The sequence below is a fragment of the Sminthopsis crassicaudata genome, chromosome 1, assembly GCF_048593235.1.
Source record: "Sminthopsis crassicaudata isolate SCR6 chromosome 1, ASM4859323v1, whole genome shotgun sequence".
In the NCBI taxonomy this organism is placed as follows: Eukaryota; Metazoa; Chordata; class Mammalia; order Dasyuromorphia; family Dasyuridae; genus Sminthopsis; species Sminthopsis crassicaudata.
The window spans coordinates 535,323,826-535,337,745 of NC_133617.1; the positions used below are offsets into that span (position 1 = coordinate 535,323,826).

General features: G+C 34.9%; 1 pseudogene; it reads right to left on the reverse strand.

Annotated features, from left to right (window-relative positions):
- Window positions 1–12,283: 12,283 nt before the first annotated feature.
- On the reverse strand, window positions 12,284–13,561 carry LOC141555250 (splicing factor 3B subunit 4 pseudogene; annotated as a pseudogene).
- Window positions 13,562–13,920: the final 359 nt, after the last annotated feature.

A 13,920-nucleotide genomic window follows, 5' to 3' on the forward strand; every position in this document is an offset into this window, starting at 1 on the left:
CTTCCCCCACCCCTTCCCTCCAATGGCAGGTTAACCAATACATGTTAAATATGTGAAAGTATAAATTAAATACTAATATATATATATATATATATATATACATATATATGTATATATATACACACACACACACACACACACACACATATATACACACACACACACACACATACACACACACACACACACACACACACACACACACACACACACACACATATATATACATGTCCAAACAGTTATTTTGCTGTGCAAAAAGAATCGGACTTTGAAGCAGTGTACAATTAGCCTATGAAGGAAGTCAAAAGTGTAGGCAGACAAAAATATACTGATTGGGAATTCTATGTAGTGGTTCATAGTCAACGCCCAGAGTTCTTTCACTGAATGTAGCTGGTTCAGTTCATTACTGCTCTCTTGGAACTGATGTAGCTCATCTTATTGTTGGAGAGGGCCTCGTCCATCAGAATTTATCATCATATAGTATTGTTGATGAAGTATATAATGATCTCCTGGTCCTACTCATTTCATTCAACAGCAGTTCATGTAAATCTTTCCAGGTCTTTCTGAAATCATCCTGTTGGTCATTTCTTATAGAACAATAATATTCCATAATATTCAAATACTACAATTTATTCAGCCATTCTCTAATTGATGGGCATCCACTCAGTTTCCAGTTTTTGGCCACTACAAAGAAGGCTGCCACAAACATTCTGAAATTAACTCAATTTTCAAGTTCCTTGCCACTACAAAAAGGGCTGCTGCAAACATTTTTGCATATATAGGTCCTTTTCCCTTTTTTATGATTTCTTTATGATACAGGCCCAGTAAAGACACTGCTGGTCTCATATAAAAAATATAGTTTAATAGCGCTTTGGGACAGTTCATTATTGCTCTCCAGAATGTTTGGATAGTTCACAACTCTATCCACAATGTACTAGTTTTCCCACATCCTCTTCAACATTCATCATTATCTTTCCCTGTCATCAAGCCAATCTGAGAGTCATGTAATGATGTCTCAGAGTTTTCTTAATTTGCATTTCTCTGATCAATAGTACTTTAGAACATGTGATTAGAAATGTTTTTAATTTCTTCATCTGAAAACTGTTCATATTTTTTCCATTTATGAATTGGAGAATGGCTTAAACTATTATAAATTTGACTAAATTCTATACATATTTTAGAAATGAAGCCTTTATCAGAACCCATCAAGGTAAAATTTCCCAATTTACTGCTTTCATTCTAATCTTCTCTGTATTAGTTTTGTTTCCATAAAATCTTTTTAATTTGATGCAATCAAAATTATCCATTTTTCATTCAATAATGTACTCTCCTTCTTCTTTGGCCACATATCCCTTCCTTCTCCACAGATCTGAGAAGTAGACTATCCTTTGTTCTTCTAATATAGTCTGCTTCACTTTATGGGAGAGTTCATTCCATTCATATTCACAGATAAAAGTAACTCCTCTGTATTTCCTGACATCTTATTTTCCCCAAGTTATATTTTTCTTTCCCCCTTTCCCCTCTCACCACTATTTTTCTTCCAACCACCACATCCCTCAATCTGCCCTCTCATTTTATAGCCTCTCCCCACTTTCTTATCCCTTTCCCCTTCTACTTCTGTTCTTCCTTCTATTACCTCCCATTTTCTTCCCCTTTCTCCAACTATTTCCCTAAAGAATGAGAGATATTTCTTTATTAAACTAAATATGTCTGATATTCCTTATTTATCCAAATGTGATTAAATATGTATTTTAAATCCTGCAACTTTGCTGAAACTGTTATTTCAACTATTTTTTTTTTAATTTTCTAGGATTATCTGCAGAATAATTGTTTTATTTCCAATTTGCCTGTTCTAATAATTCTAAGTATTTAATTGATATTTTTACTTCTCCTATTGAAAGGCAGAATTAAAAAAAATAAAATTATTATTTTTTTTGTTTTCATACCACTTCCATTTTTACTTCCTCCATCCTCTTCTGAACTCTTTCATAATAAAAGAATAAAGGAGGAAAAGGAGGGCTGAAAAGCTGTCAAATAAAATTAAACAATGTATTATAGAATCACAGAGTCTGTGAAATGGCAAGGATGCCAGAAGCCCATAAGCAATACAAGAAAAGAAGGAAAGATAAATCAGCTATGGGCCAGAAATTGTGCTAAGCATTATATTACTATTATCTTATTTAACCTTATAAGTTAAATGCTGTTACTATTCTTATTTTACAGATTAAGAAGCTGAGGGTGATAGGTTAATTGATGAATTTAAAGTCACAGAAACAAAGGTTTGATGTCACATTTGAACTCACATCCTTCTGCTTTCAGTCTCAAAAATCTATCCACTGCACCACCTAGCTGTTCCACATGGAAGGACTCTTCATTAAAATCTATTCAAAGTAATCTTTCAGCTTCAGCTTGAAGAACTCCAAGGACAATAAATGTACCATCTTTCTAGGCAAGCAATTCCATTTTTGGAAAGTCTAATTTTAAAAATGTTTTACTGTCCACTGAGTTTGACATTATATGAAATATTTCAAATGGGGAAAAGAGAGAGGATGTTTTAATGGTAAATGTTTGATAGGAAGAGAAGCTTTAAGAGAAAAACGCTCTGCAGAGAAGCTTTTAGCCAATAAGTTTGTCAGTTTACTTCCTGTATTCAATTGTATTGCATGTAGGAAATAGTTCTGAAGGTAAGATAAAATAGGGAGCTTAAGAAATGAATAACACCATATGGTTTGCTATTCATTCTTTGTACAGACTTGACTTTAGTCATCTTTTATAGAGAGTGTGTCAAGTTAACCTCAATGGAGTTGCCCTTGATGCAAATTAAGTGATTCATTTGATCTTATCCTTGACACTCTCTTAATAGACAATTCTTTATTGAGTTAGGGAAGAAGGGAGGATGGCCTGATTGAATGATCAATTCCTTGGCCTTTCCGATCCTGCCACAGAATATAGAAATATCCCATTAAACCCTGTCATTACAAATAAGTTGATACAAGGGAAAGATGTAATATTCATTAAAACTATAATACACATATTAGAGCTAATATGTGAGTCAGAAGGAAGCTCAGGAAAAGTGGAGCAACCTCGATGCCTTCTGTGCATGTGAAAGGCAGCCTCTCTAAGCTGCTCTGACATGTATTATTTGCATTTTGGAGAAGGTATTATTTCTTATGCACTTTCTCTTTCCACTCAAAGAATTATTTGTTTTGCATCTTGGAAGATTATACAAGTTCATTTTTTGTTCTGTCCATAGCTAGATTACATAATTATAATTTTTCTTCCCAACTATCTGAGAATATTTCTGGCATTTCAGTGTCTGTGCTACTGCTCATTTATTGTTAGATTTGCACTTGCTCATTAAGTGATTTGGCCTAAAAATAACTTTGAAATTCAGATCTTGAATCTTGAGCTATTTGCACTTAGCATACATTGATGCAGTTATAAAATCAGCATCTGGATAGAATTCAAAAAGCTGACTCTGTCCTAATTTTTTAAGGATGAGCTGAACTAAGGTAAAATAAAGGAATAAATAGCTAATTTTGATTCTGATTCTGATTAGCTTTTAAAATTGAAAAGCATCTAATGTAATCATGAAGAGGTTTCCTAGTTTACTATTACTTTATTTTATTAATTAATATATGAAAAGGTTGTAGCTATACCTGTGGCTGAGTAGTTTTCTTTGTCCCCCCAAAAAACAAAACAAAACAAAACAAACAAACAAACAAAAAGAAACTTCAACAAATGGATTCCATGACTACACTCCTGTTTAGCTACTAAATATTCTTAAAAAGTAAGGACCCCTTCCCTCTGCCTTACACAGGAAGCCACTTTAAATGTAATCAATTCAAGATAATAGAAGATATTTTGATAAGTTGAGTATCAGGATTATTTGGGGAAAGTCTATGTTTCTGTTTTTAGATTCAGTTTTCATTGGTTCCTTGTAATGTTTAAGTACTATGATCACTTGTCCTTGTTTACAAATTGAACACAACTAAATGTGCATTAAATTGTGCATTTTTATTAATCTCTCTGGGCTCCAGGAAATTTTATAAGCCTAGAAGCTTCAGAGAAGGTGTCAACATACATTAATTTCCCAATTCTAGGAATTCCCTGAACCAGTGAAATGATGTCTTGTCTGCAGGTACCCATGTTGTGTCTATATAATTCCAAAACTACCATGCAGAAACAGGCTAAATATCCATCTGCAACCAAAGTGGATGGTAAATCCATAGTTTAAGACACAAACATAAATAAATATAATTCTTAGAAAAATTTTCTTATGTTAAATTTTATATATGACACTTCTCTTCACTGTTCCTATTTCTCTGTCTCTGTCTCTTTCTGCCTCTGTGTCTCTTTGTGTCTCTGTCTGTCTTTGTTTCCCTGTCCAAACCTAATTATTCATATTATTAAATACATGAAGACATCTATTATGGTTCTGATCTTGAGTCCCTTCTTATCTTGATTGTCCTCTTCTGGATGTTTTTTGATTATCAGTGTCCTTCCTAAAATGGGACATATAAAGTGAATAACAACACATTGTTTCAAATAACTACAATTCTGTACAACTTGAGAGAGTGAAGTAGAAGAGGGTCCTAATGATCTGACTCCTGAAATGGTTTAATTGACCGATACAATGAATATTGCCCTATCTGCTTTCTAGAGGTTATCCAATCTTGCTTCTCTTTAAACCTGGTATTCTGGAAGTTTATAAGAAAATAAAGACTTTTATAAATAGTTTTGAAATATAAACTTATAGAATGAGGTACAATACCTTAGAGATTAAGTAAGGATCATTTTTATGAGCAGTTTCACTTAATAACCTAACTCTGCATTTATTGAAGCGCTTTAAGCTATGTGTTAGCACATCAAGATATGACCTAAGTACAGAATAAAATAGCAATGATATTTATTTCTTCCTCAGGTAAATTTACTCTTTATTATTGATATTACTTGGTAAGACAAAACACATAGCTCATCTAGATGTAGATTATAATTGTGGACACAAGGGGCAAAATGAATCTTTGTCCCATATCTAATAATAAGGAAACCCCTCCAGTTTTAAGTATTCTTTGCTACATTACACTTTGTTGTGTTATTAAGGGACAGATTATAAAGATCTTTCTATAGTTAAACATAGTTGGCAGCAGATTTGTCAATTAGCTACTTTTTTTGAGGGGGGAGAGAGGATACGTTATAATAACAATTTTAAAGTTACATTCCTAAATGAAAAAAAAATCACAATACTTTTAATTTAGCTTTCTTTAAATATAAAATGTATCTTCAAAAAGTGTGAAATGAAAGTAATATTACTCTAATGAGTCATTTCAGTATATTGGAAAGAACACTGAATTGAGATACAGGAAACATAGTTATCTATGTTGTGAAACTATTTGTGTGAACACAGAAAAGTAATTAAACTAATATGAACATTAGTTTTATGATGAAACCACTCCAAATATCTTTTAGAATTAACTACATGTGAATTATAGGTAGGAAAAATAATACTTAGATTATCAATTATATCAACAATAATGTAATTCTCTCTAATTCATGTATTCATCCATTTATTATTTTATGTGTTTAGATACAATTCTAAGTGACTTACACAAGTAAACCTTGCTTGAATATGGAATTGACCTAGTATTTTGTCCTGAGGGAAGAAATACAAACATAAGTTGGGGGAAAAGACTCCCAATGTTTTCCAATGAATATGTGGTCAAATGGCTTGAACAGTTTAAAATGTAATTTCAAACTATCTTAAATTGTGTTAAATTGCTTTGAATCATAAATAATTCAAGGAACAAAATTGAAAACTCTCTAAATCTTACCTCATACTCATAAAATTGGTAAAGATGGCAAAAGATGAAAATAATAAGTATTGGAAGGGTTGCTGAAAGGGAAACACACATAATAATATACTGTTGGTAGAGCTGAAAATTAGTCTAATCACTTCTGGAAAGTAATTTTGAATTATTCTAAGAAATTGACTTAAATTCCCATGGCTTTTTATCCAGAGATCCTGGGGCTAGCTATATATCAAAATGATGGGGGGGAAAGGATGTGGGGAGTCTTATTATGTCCAAATGTTCCTTCTTTACCAAAGTGGGGGATCATAGCTAGGGAATATTTAAAAATTATTTTGTATTCGATTTTTTTTTACAATAGATGGCTCATAGAGTAATGAACTATGGAGGGATATTGGCAAAGATGAAAATTATCTTTAAATTAATTTTATAAGCAATACGCAAAAAAATGAATCCTAAGACTTTGTGATTATAGGTCATGTTATAAAGATAAGCTCAATAAAACTACAACATAGCATTTGCTAAGAGTTAGTGAAATTGCTACTTTTCTTTGTCAGTACCACTCCTTGCTCTTTCCCAAACCTTAACCAAGAATCACTGGGAAACCTAGAGCTAATTATCCATAAGGGCATCAGGTATTCTTGGTGAATTCAAGGCTCACAAATTTGATTTCTGTATATGTCATTGATAGTTCTCTGATCAAGGGCATTCTTTGTGAGAAGAGTAGAGGATTTAATATGTATATATAAGAAGCTTACATTTTCATATTTTTAACCAGAGTATATTGATGATTTGCCCTTTTTTGATCTTTTGTTCCATAGCCTTTAAAAACTGCTTACTGTTAAAACTAATTATGGAAGAGAAGTTTTTTGGATTATAAACTAAATGTAGAAAAAAAATCAAGCCAAGATCACACATTGGTTTTGGAACTTTTTGATCTTCCTACAATTAAGGATGTTTTAATTAACTTGAAGAAATTATAATTCTCCATCTACATGATATATATCAAATAATATTGATTATGGTTTTTATATATATGTATATATATCTATATATCTATATATCTATATATGTATATCTCAAGTACAGTGTCATCTTATTAATATTTAGGGCTCATTAATCTATACCACATGAAAATCCACGTAAATGAGATGTTGTTTAATTATTCAGTCATGTCTCCCTCTTTGTGACCCTGTGAACTAACATCCATGGGGTCCTCTTGGCAAAGATATAGAATGGTTTGCCATTTCCTTTTCCAATAGATTAAGCGACTTGCTGAGGGTCAAAGTGCTAGTAAGTATTTGAGACTGGATTTGAATTCAGGTCTTCCTGATTTCATATCCAGAATTACAATGAACCAGGATTACAAAGCCTTCTTTAAACTGGAAAAATAAACATTTTATTTTAAATTGGCATGAACTTATCATCAATGACTTAGAGATATAATTCAATAAGCATTTACTGAATGCTTCTCTTAAAATAATCCCTATCCCTGAAACTGGGGATGCAGACAGAAATGAAATAATTGCTGTCCTCAAAGATATTGTATTCCATTCTGGAGGTAAATAACATGAAATTGTGCAAATATATTCAAGACATAAACAGTAATATAAAAATAATTCTAGGGAGAGAAGAAAAGTATTAATAACTTGTTGGAGAACAGGAAAGATATTCTGTATGAAATGATACTAAAGCTGTGTTTGGTGGATGTAAGGGTCTGAGATAGGTGAAGAGGGAAAGCATTTTAGCCTATGAGATATATTATGCAAAGGGGCAATGGAAAAAGATAGGATACTACAAATGCCAATTTGATTAGAACACAAACTGTGTATGAGATAAAAATATGTAATGAACCTAGAAAGATAGAATAGAAACAGATTGTGAAGGACTTTACATGTTAAACTAAGAGTATTAGCTAGAGATAATAGTTAACCACTGAAGCTTGTTAGGCAAAATATCATGGTGTGACCTGTGCTTTGGTAATACCTGACAGCTCTACGAAGAAAGAGACTAAATTACTAAATAGCTCAGATGTAAAATGTTGAAAGCTAGAACAACTGTTGTGCTATGTGATTGAACGGTGATAGATAGGAAAAATGTGAAGTTAGATAGGTTTGGAAATTGAATATATATGTCCATGATGAGAGAATTTGAGTTGATGAGTCAGAAAGAAAAATTTGGAATGATTTCTTAGCTCTGAACTTCTATGCCTAGAAAAATGATGTTACCATTCACAGAGAAATTTGGAGCACAGGTAAGAAGAGCTGGGATAGTAATAAATAATTTTTAAGGATGTTACATTTGAGATATCTATGGAGCATCCAAGTGTGGGTGTTAACCAGAGAGTACTTGCATTAAGTACTGATATGATATGAAAAATATTGTAAATGATATGAAAGTTGGATATTTCTATTTGAAAATCATCAGCTTTAGGATAAATTGTTGAACACATATGAGCTGGTGTGATCAAGAAGAGAGAATATAGTTTTGGGAGAAAAGCCTTAGGAATAGGGATTTAGGAGATATTTATGATTAGAGATTGGAACATGATGATATCACAGAAGAGAAGCAATAATCCCATATGTAGGAAGAGAGACATTAAATGGTAACCAGAAGAAGAATTAGCTGCCTCAGAAAATGGTGGGTTTCTCTTGATTGAAAGTTTTCAAGAAGAAATGGATAAACATTTGCTGGGCATCTGTAGAAATTATTTTTATCTCTGTATTGACTTGTGAGTTGTTTTTTTTTTAAAGCAAAATTCTATGACTGTGTGATGCTTCTGTCTCAGTCAGCATAACATCTTGCTATCTAGATAATACTACCATAGTCTATCAATTTTATAAAAAAGTTAAAATAAATATATTTTTATAGCTCCCCTAGTACTTAGCATACTGCCTGATACAGAGTAAGCAGTTAATAAATATTGATTGATTTATTGATTTTCCATCTCTTTTCTTATAGGTTATATTTGCTAATTCTAGATATCCTCAAGGCTCTGTCCTAGGCATTCTTATCTTCTCCCTCTACACTATTTGCTTATTCTCATCAATGTCCGTGAATCCAATGCACATGATTTTCAAATCATTTATTCAATGTTGACTATAGTTTCTCATCTCCAACTATTTATTGGTCATTTCAAAATGTATCTATTTTGGACATGTTAAACTTAAGATATCCAAAATGCAACATAACTCTCCTCCCAAATCCTTACTTCTTTCTAATTTCTCTATTATTATTACATACTCCAAGTCACCAATACTTAAACCTAGTTATCATCTTCAGTCCCTCAATTAATCTCACTCTTTAGCATATAATCTTTTTCAAAGATCTATCAATTTTACCATCATAAGATTAATTATTACTTCATTGTCACTTCTGATATTGTCATCAACCTGGCTCAGGCACTTTTCAACTTCTCCCTGACAATTACAATAGCCTCCCTGTTGATTTCCTTGACTTATTTCTCTCCAAACTCTGGTTACCTCATTGATTAAATAGATTTATATAAAACTCAATTTTGTCTATTTCACTTCTTTGTTCCATAAAATTCAGTCACTCCCTATTACTTCTAAGATCAAAGGTAAAATTCTCTCTTTGACTTTCAAAAGTCTTGAAAACCCAGACCCGAGATGCCTTTTTAATGTTCTTACAATTTATACCTCCTTGTTTTCTCTCTATAATCCATAACAAAGACTACTTTGTTTTTCCTTACACCAGACCCACTATGTCTTGATTTTATGCCTTTTATTGCCTCTCCTAAAAGTCCTTATCTCCATCTCCAAGCTAACTGGCTTCATTTAAATCTCAACTAGAATCTCACCTTATGCAAAGAGCCTTCCCCATCCTTCTTAATCCTAGTGTGTTCCCTCTCAGATTACTATTTTTCCATGCATATATCTTTTTTTCTTAATTGTTTTTATCTTTTTCTGCTCTTGCGTTCTCTTCTTTTCTCTGTTCTCTTCTCTTTTTACCCTTCTTTTATTCTTTTCTGTTATCTTCTCTTCTTTCCTCTCCTTTTTCTTCACTTATCCTTTCCTCTATGTCTCTTTCTTTAATTAGTTTCTAACAATTTAATTATAATTTTTATGCAGACAATACTTAGATCTGCATATTAGGCTTTAGCATCTCCCCTAAAACACAGTATTCTATTAACAGCTACCACTGGACATTTCAAGCTAAGCATTCTGATGAAATCTCAAACAAGGCATGCTCAAAATGCATCTCTTCTCTTTGCTTTTAAACCCATTACTCCCACAAATTTTCCTATTTCTGTTGAGGAATTGTCATTCCCCTAATATCACAAATTTATAATCTTGGATTTATACTAGACTCCTCACTATTCTTTGGTCCATATATGCACTTGTTTCCAAACATTGATATTTCTACCAATTTACCATTTATTAATTCCAACCCCTTGTCATACTCATACAACCTCTATAATCCAAAAACTTCATCACTTCTCATCCTAACTAATGCAATATTCTCCTGTTTCATCTCCCCACTAGAAGTCTATGGTTATCACATTTCTATTTTATCCATTCTTCACACAGCTGATAATGATACACCCCCATGCAATAAAGTCCCATGTCTCACAATTATCTCTAATATAAAATATAAATTCACTTCTTTGTAATTTATAACCTTCATTGCCTGGCTCAAAATTTTTTCTTCTTTCTCATTATATGTTATTCTTTTTCTTCCTCCCAACAGCCATGCCAAACTGTCCTTTTATTCACTCTTGACATGACACTTAATTCCTCATCTCTGTGCCTTTGCAGTGACTGTTTCTTAGTCCTCCAATGCACTCCTTGTTTTAACTTCATAGACTCTACCTCTTCTTTCAGGATGCAACTAGCTTCAATTTAAACTTTTTAAGTAATGGTTCAGTATTTAATTAGTATGTATTTTGTGTATATTTATATTTTTACACATTTTCTTTCTTGACAGAATTGGAATGTTATAACAGTAAGGATAATTTGATTTTAAAAATCTGTACCTCTAGTGCCTGATATGGCAGACATTTTTTTAACACATGTAACATAGCAGATATTTATTAATGTTCATTGATTATTTGACATTGACTTAATCACATCCCCTAGTAGGATATAATGTTTAAACATCTTCCCATGAGTCAGTCAATATACTTTAATTAAGCATCTACTATGTGCCAACCAGGGTGCTTAACACTAAAAATACAAAAAAAAGAGACAAAAAACAGTTCCTGTCCTCAAGAACTGCATAATTTTGCCCTGAGGCAGATACTTTTTTTTCCTTATATCTGGATCTATTATGTTTCTTCTAAAATTGGCTTAGAGTCCATGTTCTTTTGACTATTTCACTAATTTATTTTTTAATAATAGCTCTTTAATTTTAAAATACATGCAAAGATAGTTTTCAACAATCACCTTTGCAAAATCTTGTGTTCTAAATTTTTCTCCCTCCCTTCCCTTATATTCCTTCCCTAGACAGTATGAAATCCAATATATATATCAAATATATGCAATTATTCTATATTTCCACATTTATCATGCTGTACAAGGAAAATCTGATCATAATAGGAAAAAAAGTGAGAAAAAAAGCAAACAACAGAAAAAAGGTGAAAATACTGTTGTGATCCACATTCAGTCACCACAGTTTTTTTTTTTTTTTTGGATGCAGATGGTTCTCTCCTTTACAACTCTATTAGAATTGGTCTGAGCCAGCTTACTTTTAATAAGAGCCACATCCATCAGAGTTGATCATCACGTAATTTTGTTGTTGCTCTGTACAATGTACTCTTGGTTCTGCTCATTTTACTTAGCATCAATTCATGTAAGCCTCTCTAGGACTTTCTGAAGTCAGCCTGCTGATCATTTCTTACAGAAAAATAATCTTCCATAACATTCATGTACCATAACACATTCAACCATTCTCCAATTGATGGGCATCCACTCAGTAGAAACTGAGTTCTTTATCACTACAAAAAAGGGCTGCTATAAACATTTTTGCATATGTGGGTACTTTGCCCTTTTTTATGATCTCTTTGGGGTATAGACGTACTGGAGACATTGCTGGATCAAAGGATATGCACAGTTTGATAGACCTTTCTGCATGGTTCCAAATTGATCTCCAGAATGGTTTGATCAATTCACAACTTTACCAACAATGTATTAGTGTTTTCACAGTTCTCCCACATCTTCTTCAATATTTATCATTATCTTTTCCTGTCATCTTAATCAATCTGAGAGGTGTGTCCACCAATCCATTTTTTTTTTTTTTTAACAAGGGATCCAGCTTTATTCACTGTCAATATCTGGGGAAGAAGTGTAGCCCAACAGAAAAAAATCCAGTGGGGGAAAAAAAATCACACTGGAACAAAGGACAAATCTGAGGAAGAAAGGGGTGCTTCAGGCCCAAGGGGCAACAGTTCCTCTGATTGGCCCAAAAGATAGGGAGAGTCTCAGAGGAGTGCAATAGGTTGTAGGGAAATTTGGCTCTATTAAGGAAAAGGACCCCGAAGGGGACTACGAGGGGGTACTGGGGGATGGGAGGAGGGTCGGGGTGGCGGAAGGGGTCCTCTTTGGTATTCATAAGGTGGAGGTCGAGGGGGACCACTGTATCCGTGGGGGGGACATTAACGGAGGAAGTCCTCGCATACCATGGGGAGGCATGGGGCCTGGATGACCCATAGGAGATCCAAAAGGAGGTCCTCGGGGTGGCATTCCCATAGGCGGGGGGCCAGGATGAGGCATTCCTGGGGGAGGTCATGGAGGAGGCTGTCCCCCTGAGCCTGGGGGCCCTGCATGGGGGTGACCCAAGCCATGAGGACCATGGTAGGCTAGCTGTATCTGAGACTACCGGGATGAGGCATCCCGCCTGGTGGGAACGGATGGGGATGGGAGTGTCCATGTTCAGGATGTCCAGCCCCCGGGGGTTCCTGCTGATGGAGAGCCGTGGGCTCCAGCCCTGGGAGGCATGGGAGGGGGCGGCATGGCTGGGGGTATTCCTGGAGGGAGGGCTCCAGGAGGTGGCACCGGAGGCGGGAATGAGCCGGGAAGACACCACAGGGTTGGGGGAAGAGGGCGGGGGCGGGGCATCAGCATACAGTTGATGGGGCCAGTCGGCCTGGGACAGCGGGTTCTACGCGGCCAGAAGGCGCTCGGCCAAGGAGCCGTGGTGCTCGCCCTTAGAGTCCTTCTTGAAGGCGTAGGAGACGGTGATGGGCCAGTTGCACAGGTACTGCCCATTCATGGCCTCGATGGCCGCGTCGGAGGCATTGAAGGAAGCGAAGTTGATGAAGGCGTAACCCTTGGAGTTGCCCATGTCTGGGTCCTGCATGATCTTGGGGGTCTGCAAAATCACCCCGAAGGCGCTGAAGGTGTCATAAAGCAGTTTCTCATCGATCTCGGGGTCGAGGTTTCCGATGAAAATGTTGGCCCCCACGTCCAGGTTCTTCTTGTGCTCCGAGGCTTTGTTTATGCGTATTGGCTTCCCATACAGTTTGATCATGTTCATAATCTTAATGGTGTAGTCCACATCCTCCTCGCTCAGGAACTCCACAAACCCATAGCCTTGGTGCTGCCCCGTGACTCGGTCCTTGGGCATGAGAGTGTTGACAATGGGCCCCGCCTGCAGGAAGAGCTCCCAGAGCAGCGGCTCGCTGACCTTCTTGTCCAGGCCCCCCAAGTACACCGTGGCATCCTGATTCCGTTCAGAGATGGGCCCCGCCGCCATACTGAATATGCTCCCGCCGTCTCCCCACCAATCCATCTTCTAAAGGTGATGTCTATTTTACAATCTTACACTGAGGAAAATAAAATAAAATATTGTATTGTCCATAACTTTCTAGTTTATTATTATTTGTTATTATTATTGTAGTTTTTAAGAAATTACCTATTAGAATAAAAATAACATATTTGGACATAATTTATTATTTGTCAGGTACTTTAAAAAATCAATACAAGGTAACAATAAGAATTTAAAACACCAAGGGAAAAAAAAAAGATAACTATATTTTACTTAAAACATCAAAGACAATAAAATGATACTGTTGTTCAATAGTTATGGAAAAAATGATATAGAGCCTACTCACCTAATGGAAAAGTAAATGGAAATATAAAAAATGTGTGTGTGT